Source organism: Phascolarctos cinereus, unplaced genomic scaffold (genome assembly GCF_003287225.1).
Source record: "Phascolarctos cinereus isolate Bilbo 61053 unplaced genomic scaffold, phaCin_HiC Scaffold_4;HRSCAF=312, whole genome shotgun sequence".
In the NCBI taxonomy this organism is placed as follows: domain Eukaryota; kingdom Metazoa; phylum Chordata; class Mammalia; order Diprotodontia; family Phascolarctidae; genus Phascolarctos; species Phascolarctos cinereus.
Genome location: NW_027555847.1, coordinates 151189670 through 151198533, shown reverse-complemented (window position 1 = coordinate 151198533; position 8864 = coordinate 151189670). Strand labels below are relative to the sequence as shown.

The 8864-nt window shown below is 36.8% G+C and overlaps 1 pseudogene; it reads right to left on the bottom strand.

The window, feature by feature from the left end:
- Positions 1–915: 915 nt before the first annotated feature.
- On the bottom strand, positions 916–1698 carry LOC110194536 (ATP synthase peripheral stalk subunit OSCP, mitochondrial-like; annotated as a pseudogene).
- Between the last annotated feature and the right edge of the window lie 7166 nt (positions 1699–8864).

Genomic DNA, 8864 nt, shown 5'->3' with positions numbered 1-8864 from the left:
TTAAATGTTTAGAAATCTGTTAGCAAAGTTATTGTTTTAATATTTTAATTTATTATTACAAATGTGTATATAATTATAATAATTATGATTATATTTACATTTATTATTTTATCATCTTACTTTCTTGGATCCCAGTGATTATAAGGGAAGAATGACATAATCATGTAGTGCTGTCTCCTGTGGGGTTAAGTGGCTGCCTTTTCTACTCTCTTCCTGGTGATGCTGAGGCATCAATAGGAGTGCCTCTTCTGCTAGGCCCACGTATTGGTGCTACAACAATGGATTGGGGATTCTGAGAGGTGTAGAGAGGAAGCATGGAAGGGGCACTTGGCTCTGGAGTGAGAAGACATGGTTCAAATCTTGCCTTCAATGCTTACTAGTTGCATGATCTTGGGCAATTCAGTCAATTTCCCTGGTCCTTGTATTCCTCATTTGTAAAATGAAGGAGTAGGACTGATTGCCTCTGATGCCCCTTCTCTCTGTATATCTAAGATCTCATTAAGTTGAGCCCCTTGAGACAGAGAAGAGGCAGCAAAACCTTAGGAGAAGGGCTGTTTCTTGTAGGAAGCACAGCTGTATTCTTTCAGCACAGTCTAGTAATGCTTCTCATCCTGTGTCCCCATTAAGCATTTATAAAGGGCATTGCCGATCTTCTGTGGGCTTTCCTCCAGATCTTTTCACATTCTGTGGGCACCATTGTAGCCTTTGATCCACAACACAAATTTCTTCCTACTCCATCAGTCTTCCCTTACCCTCAGGGCTCATTTAGGAATGAACCATTGCTGCCACCAAGAATCCTTTGTCAGCATCAAGTCTTCCCTTTTCCATTACCTTTTTAAAAAAAATTTTCCAAGTACTTTATCATTTCCACAATTTTTGGAAGTTTTATTGAGGAGCTATGGAAAAATGTTACTTTCAAATAGCTTCTTTCATAATCCTGCTTAGCTTCTGGATCTTGGTTCTTGCGGACATACCAACATATTTCTCTCCTACATGAATAATCATTCCTCCCATGATTGAAGGGTCAGTCTTTTATTTATTTTTTTTTTTTGGCAATTGGGGTTAAGTGACTTGCCCATGGTCACACAGCTAGTAAGTGTCAAGTGTTTGGTCTCAGGCCCTTCTGAATTCAGGGCCTATGCTCTATCCATTGCCACCTAGCTGCCCCAAGGGTCAGTCTTAGTCTTCATTTTCAGGATTTGGCCTTTCCCTAAGAAAGCTGTTTGGGACTGTTCTTAATTTGGAAAGAGTTGTGTCATCGAAAGTAGATACAGTAGTAACTGAGCACTGTACTTCTCCACGATGTACACTCATCATGGTAGAAAATGCTGAAATGACTCCTGGGGTATTGTTTAACCGACCATTTTTAGCAAGCAATTTAATGAGCTTGGTCGCAATGGAGGAAATCTTCTCTTTTGTTATTATGTCTCTTGGAGTTTTTATCTTAATAAAACACTTTATATGGGGATTCATTATAGAGTCAATCATTTTGGGACCCTTTGTTTCTATGAGTAACTCCTTTTCTACCATGTCTAGTTTATTCTGCTTGGATACAGCAGAATAAAGAGCAGTGGCATATCAACCTTCTAGATCATACACTTGAACTGCAGGCCTGACAAGTGTAGCAAATGGTCTGCTCATTCAAATGGTGAAATGGTGTACCTGCTGGAGCATCCCAGATGCACCAGATGCTGCCATCTTCTCCTATGGCTGCTGTAGGTCCTCCACTAGCTTTCCACTGGTGCTAATGAACTCTAGTCCTTCCCTGTTCTCTTCATCTATCAACCCTATTCTGCCCTTGCTTTCCCCTCATCACATTGTCGACCAGTTAAACTAGTTAGTCTTCTAACTAAAAATTCCTTACGCAGTTGTCCTATCATCACTCTTACCTTGTCAATTTCCAACTCTGGGTTCTTGTCCCCATTTGCCTTATTTCTGCTGGGGAAATACTGCTGGGGAAAAAAAATCCCACAACCTTACTGACTAAATATACTAATATTATACTAAAACTTGTTAAGCCAGTCCTCAGTTTATGGGCATCTACTCTGCTTCCATATTTTTGTGACCATAAAAAGTGCTATTATAATTATTTTTATTTATGGAGATATTTCCTTTTCTGTTTAATCCCTTACTCTCTTGAAGTCGTATGCCTAGTGTCAGAGTCTTTTCATTAAAAAGTCAACATTTTAGTCACTTCTCTAGGTAAATTCAAAATTGTTTTCCTGAATGATAGAAGAATTTCACAAATCCAACAAAAGAGTAATTAGAATACATATTTTCACACAATTCTTCCCATATTGACTGTTCATTCTTTCCCCAGTTTTCTGGGTATGAGGTGAAATCTGCTGTATTAATTATTTGTATTTCCCATATTATTGGTGATTTGGAACATTTTTCATGGTTGATAACTTATATTTCTTCTGAAAGCTATTTGTTCAGTTCCTTTGACCACTTTTCTACTGGGGAATGGCTCTGAAATAATTAGATTAATTCTGTGTCTTTCTAAAACTGATATTATTTGAAGTTAATTGATTTTGTCCTGTAACTGCCTAAGTCATGATTCTTTGTCTCTAAACTTAGTTTAGAAATTAAGCTGACCTGTAATGAGTTAAGTTTAGAAATCCAGTTCTTTTGTTAATCATTGTTTTATTCTTGTGTCAAGGAAATCTGTTACCCTTGAAGAATGCAGGTGGACACCAGGGAGTCTGCTCTACTCTCTTTATATCACCAAGATATCCTTCAAGGATATCTGGTTTGTTATCCAAATAAATCTGTTCCACTATCTCTAACATTGCATGTGGACTCAATGAGCATTTCTTAAACACAGGAAGGAAGGAGAGTGTTGTTGCTAGCCCCTCATTCTCAATTTCCAACTAATCATATTGTCCCCCATGCCTCAGCTTTGTAACCAATAATATTGATTTCATCATTCATGTTGTCAAGTTCTTTTAGCCAATCATAACTTGTTCTCTACCTACAAAACACTGTTCTTTGTTTTGTACTTCCCAAAACTATAAAAGAGAGGTGTCCCCCTCATTCAGGATCTTAGTTTAGCTGAAGAAGCTGCTATCCTATTTATTGGTAAATTCTTTCTTTACTAGTTGATTATGTTTGGAATTTTGTACCTCAGTTTGCCTTAATTTGTCCATTAGAACTCTTAGTATTACATTTGTATAAATTCCTTAGTTATTTCATATTGTAGAGCTTTATCAAAGATATTTGATACAAAGATTTTTCCTATTTGAAATTTTTCTTATTTTAGTTACATTAATATTTTTGCAAAGGGCTTTTAATTTTATGTGCCTAATATTGTCTATTTTTTCCTATGAGAATTCCTTTATTCTTTGTTCAATTATATTTTTTCCCTTAAAACATAGATTTGAAAGGTACTTTCTTTCAATCATCTTTTTTCCTCCTTTCTTCTTTCTCTCCTTTCTTCCTTTCTTTCCTCTCTCCTTCCTTCTTCCCTCCCTCTCTCCCTCAGCCTTCTTTCCTTTCTTTTTTATTCTTTCTTTTTCTTTCTTTCTTTCTTTCTTTCTTTCTTTCTTTCTTTCTTTCTTTCTTTCTTTCTTTCTTTCTCTTTCTCTCTTTCTTTCTCCCTTCCTTCCTTCATTCCTTCCTTCCTTCCTTCCTTCCTTTCTTCCTTCCTTCCTTCCTTCCTTCCTTCCTTCCTTCCTTCCTTCCTTCCTTCCTTCCTTCCTTCCTTCCTTTCTTCCTTTCTTTCTTCTTTCTTTCTTTCTTTCTTTCTTTCTTTCTTTCTTTCTTTCTTTTCTTTCTTTCTTTCTTTCTTTCTTTCTTCTTGTGGCCTTTTACATTAAGGTCACATCCATTTGAAATTTATACAGGTGTATGGTATATGATGCTGGATAGACTTGATTCTGCCAAATTGCTTTTTAGTTTTCCTAGCAATTCTTGTCAAATAACAAATCCTTCCACTAGGTTTTTGTTGTTGTTGTTATGTCATTCTCAGGTTTAATGACTACTAAATTACTATGTATAATTATGTTGGGCTCTTGATTATCTATTCTGTTCCACTAATCTACTTAGGAATTTTTTAAACTAGTGAGTAATAAGTATATTTGATGGTTAGTGCTTTATAAGATAGTTTGAAAGTCTGACTACCTTTATCTCAACATTTTCCCATTATTCTCTTTAGGGTTCTTGACCTTTTTAAAAATTTCATTATTACTTGAGCTAGTTTCATAAATTAGCACCTTAGTAATTTTGTATAGGAAAAATCCCAGTAATTTTAGGTTGTATTGCCATTTTTATTATAGTGATATTGGCCTATTATGAATAGACTTCCAGGTCACATGAGCAACAAAAAGGCAGACTAAATATTTTTCCCTATCTGAAAGACCTCTCAAACCTCTCAGAACCAAAATAGAAATTATGGCCAAGGATAAAACAACTTCATCTGACTCCATGGTCTGGGATACCCAGAATCAAACATGGTCTAGGGTACCCAGAATCCAAAAGAAAGTTTAAAAAATCCCCCCCAAACCTAAGAACTGATACTCACTGACCTTGAGCTTTTTCAACATCCCTTCTCCACCTTCCACACTATCTGCTGAGAGGCTTTATTAACAGACCCGAGGACACACAACATATCAAAACCCACCCTTGCACTCAGTTAGGCCCTCCTTCCTACCTGGGCTGTAGAGACTCAGCTCCAGGCTGTGGAAGTTTGCCAGCTTGGCCCCAGCCCTTCAGGAACAAAAGGATGCCTGGGGCTGCAAACTGGAAGCACTGGTGCTGGGGAAAGCAGGCCTTGCTATCTTGGGAAATTAGGCTCTGATCTTGTAGTGTGGGTCCAGAGAACTGAGGAACAGAGGGAGTGGAACAGGTCACTAGGATAGTACATTTTGCATGGGGGGAGCTAGCTGTACAGCATTCCACCAAATCTGAAGCAAAGAGCAAAACATCCAGCTGGGGTTTTGAAGAAGAGAAACAAAAAACAAAACATTGAAAAATATATATTCCTTTTGCAAAGCAAAACATACTGAACTTGAAGAAAGGATGCACAGAATCAGCCTAAGGATCATAGATCTCCCAGAAGAATATGACAAAAACCCCTACTACCATAATGAATGAAATAATAGAGGATTAACTGCCCAGAACTTCTAAACATAGAAAAATGAAATTCCAATTGGAAGAAATCACAGATCACCTCCCATCAGGGAAAAACAACAACAAGCCTGCAAACTCCAAGTCACAACAATTTGATCCTGAAATAAATTCTATAAACCATCAGGAGAAAGCTCTTTAAATACAAAGGAAAGTACATTTTAGTAACACAAGACTATTCCTCACTCAATAGAAAAAAAGAGGAGGAAATGAAATAATGTGTTCTGAAGAACAATGTAACTCTCTCAGGGGGAAGGATACATGAGAAACTATGTTGATGTATAAAACAGAAAATATCAATAAAAACTTGTTTTTTTAAAGAACATTTCCCTAGTAACTTAAATCTTTCTTTATTTCTGTAAAACCCTTTTTGATTTATCTTTTCCTGATTGGCTTTATTAGGAACATAGAGAAAAGGTAATGATTTTTGAGGTTTAATTTTGTATCTTGCTATTTTAATGAAGCTGGCAATTGTTTCAATTAATTTACAAATTAAATATAGCATTTTCTAAATAAGCTATCAAATTGTCGGAAAATAGAGACAAAATTGTTTCCTTTTCTTAAGCTTATCCTACAGAGGTTTCCTCCTTTTATTGTTATATTTAGCATTATTAGAAATTTATCAAGTAACAATAGAAACAGTGACCATCCTTGTTTTACTCTTCATCTAACTGGGAATGTTTCTAGTGTTTGTTCATTAAGTACAAGGTATTGGTTTTAGTTAAATACTTTTGATGATTTGAAGGAAAGATTTTTTTCCTATATCTTTTGATTTTTTGAAAAAAACACAAGTACAAAATTTTGTCTTCAGTCTATGCTTCCCACCCAATTTTTTTAGCATGTCTTATTACAATATTTTCTGTCCTTTCTCATATTCATTGTTTAATCCTGAATGATGTTGATTAGGTTTCCACAGTTTGTCATTTATTTCATGTTAGTGACTTGCAAAATTTACTTTCTTTGTCTTGACAATCACATTTCTGAGTCTACAAAATTCAGAATTGCTTTTTGGTGATGATCTATGGACTCTATTTCCACTATGCCAACTCTTTCCTATACTTCTGAGCAATTTTCTTTCTGTTTTCTCAAACATGTTATCTTTGTTGTTGTTGTTATTATTGAATGTGTTTTATGGGAGCCTGATGATTTTAAAATTTTATCTTCATGTCTTGTTTTCTAGATGATGTTTTTGGTTGTAAATATCTCATGTGTACTAATTTTGCTTTTTAATTTTGTGTTTCTTGTGATATTATTGATATCACAAGTTCTAGTTTCTCTGTTGTTCTTATTCATGGTGTCCACTACTTTGCTAAAGATTTCCAGCTTCTTTTCTAAACTGTTGAGTGTCTTTTCAAGTTTTTCACCAAATGGCAGAGCCAAGATTGGGACCTGACCCTATGACTCTAAATTCAGTATTCTTTCTACTAATGTTATTTTCTTTCCTGAATCAAATTCAAAGACTTTTTTTTGTTTTGTTTTTTCCCCTAATACCTAACATAGAGCATTGTAGCTAACTGGTATTTAATAAATGCTTATTGGATTGGGCATAAACACATACATATAGGATACAGTACTTCTCTTTGAAAGGCTCTATTCTTAGTCTTTTTCTATGTCAATTTCATAACTGCTAGGGTTGCTTTTAAATTTATTCACTTCAGACTCTCATTAATATTGATGCCCTTGGGAACAAATCCTAAACTGGTTTCTAAGGAAAGAATGCTTCAACCAGAGGGCTGTACAGGGACAGATCAGCAATCTTCAATAATGGGGTTAGGGGCTGGGGACAAAGTGAGCTCAGGGAATTCAATAGAATAAACAAAGCACTTTTTTCAGGTTTTTCCTGTCACCAACTTCTCCCAAAGCTTGCCTTCTCCTGTTGCCTTCTGTGCAGTTCTACACACCAAGGTATTCTTCCCACTAACATCTAGGAGAAGAGCAAATTCTATATGATATACATGGTAGATAGCAGTGGGAAACTTCTCAGGGGTTTCAATGTCAACATCAAAAAATGATACGTTTTAAGGAAACAGATAACTCTGAAAGGTACAGAAAAAAGTGGAGTGTAGAGATAGTGAGGTAGTACATTTGATAAAGGACTGGGTTTAGAGTCAGAAAAATCTGAGTTCAAATCCAGCCTTGTATATTTACTGACTGTATGACCCTGGGCAAGTCACTAACTTTTCTCAGTCTCAGTTTCTTCACCTGTAAAATGAGGGCAATGGGGGCAGCTAGGTGGAGCAGTGGATAGAGCTCTGGCCTTGGAGTCAGGAAGATGCGAATTCAAATGCAGTCTCAGACACAGGGCCAGGTTTCCTTTGAATAGTCACAGACCTCTCAGAAGAAGCCCTGCAGCAGTCTGGACCCTGAGATAATGGGCACAACAACACCTGAAGAGAGAAACTTCTAGATGGTCTCACTCTCTTTAAGGAATCCCTGCTCTATTTGGTCTTTGTGCTGTATGTTCTCCTTCCCTCCTTTTTTAAAAATTTTGCCTGATAGTGATAATCAAAGCATTATTGAACAAAAGTGTGTGACCCTGGGCAAGTCACTTAACCCTGATTGTTTCACCAAAAAAGAAAAAAAAAATGAGGGCAATAGATTTATTGACCTCCTAGGTCCCTTCCTGTTCTAAGTAGACAATTCTATGATCCAATGATTATCCCTGTGCAGAGAACAGGGAATAGACTGCACTATAAATATGAAGCAAATACTGCTTTCATTTTGAGTTATTAGGCAGAATGTGCTCTGAGGACTAGATCTTCCACTTAGAGCTCAAGGTACTTCCAATGCTATATAATCAAACTCCTCTATAAGCTCTTAACGAGCTTGTCATTCCTCCGACCACATACCTTGGCAGAAATTGGGACATGCTAAGTAGAGAGAATTAATCAAGACTTGTGGATTTAATGGTAGGTCACTTCCCTTCCAGCCCGCAAATGAAAACGGAGCTGCAAGTGAGCATCTTTTGAATTAGTCTGGTATCAAGGTAAGTGGATATTAAAATATGCAATCCCTCCAGCAGCCCCAGGCTGCTTTCAGAAAGCCCAACTTCTGGGCTGGCATGATAATTAATGTCAAGAAGCTGTTATTCCCTGACATCACTCTAAAATGCACTAGGTCTGAAAGAAAGTGAGCATATTTCTGGAAATTTCAGGCAGTTTTTAGTAGGCTGTGGCATCTCAGCAGGTGGCACTTTACGCTGCCACATTAATCAAGGGGTGTTCATTAAGCACCCACAAGTGCATGGTGCTGCACTAAGGGATTCATAAAGAAAGTTAAACAGATGCTAAATTGTACTCCTGCTTTGAAGCATAAACTACCAGGTATGCAGCACTCATGGCTGTCTGACTGATCCTCTGGTTGGAAAGACCTACAATTGCTTTCCCTTAAGCTTATTTCTAGTTCTGATTAATGCAATGTTCTTCAGGGTTTCCAGGGGCTTGAATGATGTCCTCAGGGACAAAGTAGACAATCACGAATGAAAATTACTTGTGTATACATGAAGGCTCATGTTGATATCTGTGTTGAGAATTATGAGATGCCATTGTGTCTATTGTTTGTTGATTAAAAATGAAAGGAAATGAGCTGCATTTGCTCTATCAACAAGGTGTCTCTCATGCAAATGTTAATATGGGGAGGAGAAGAGAGGGAGAAGAAGGAAAGGGAAGAAGCATTTAAACAGGGTCTCCTATGTGCCAGACACTGTGCTAAGTGCTTTTTACCATTATTATCTCATT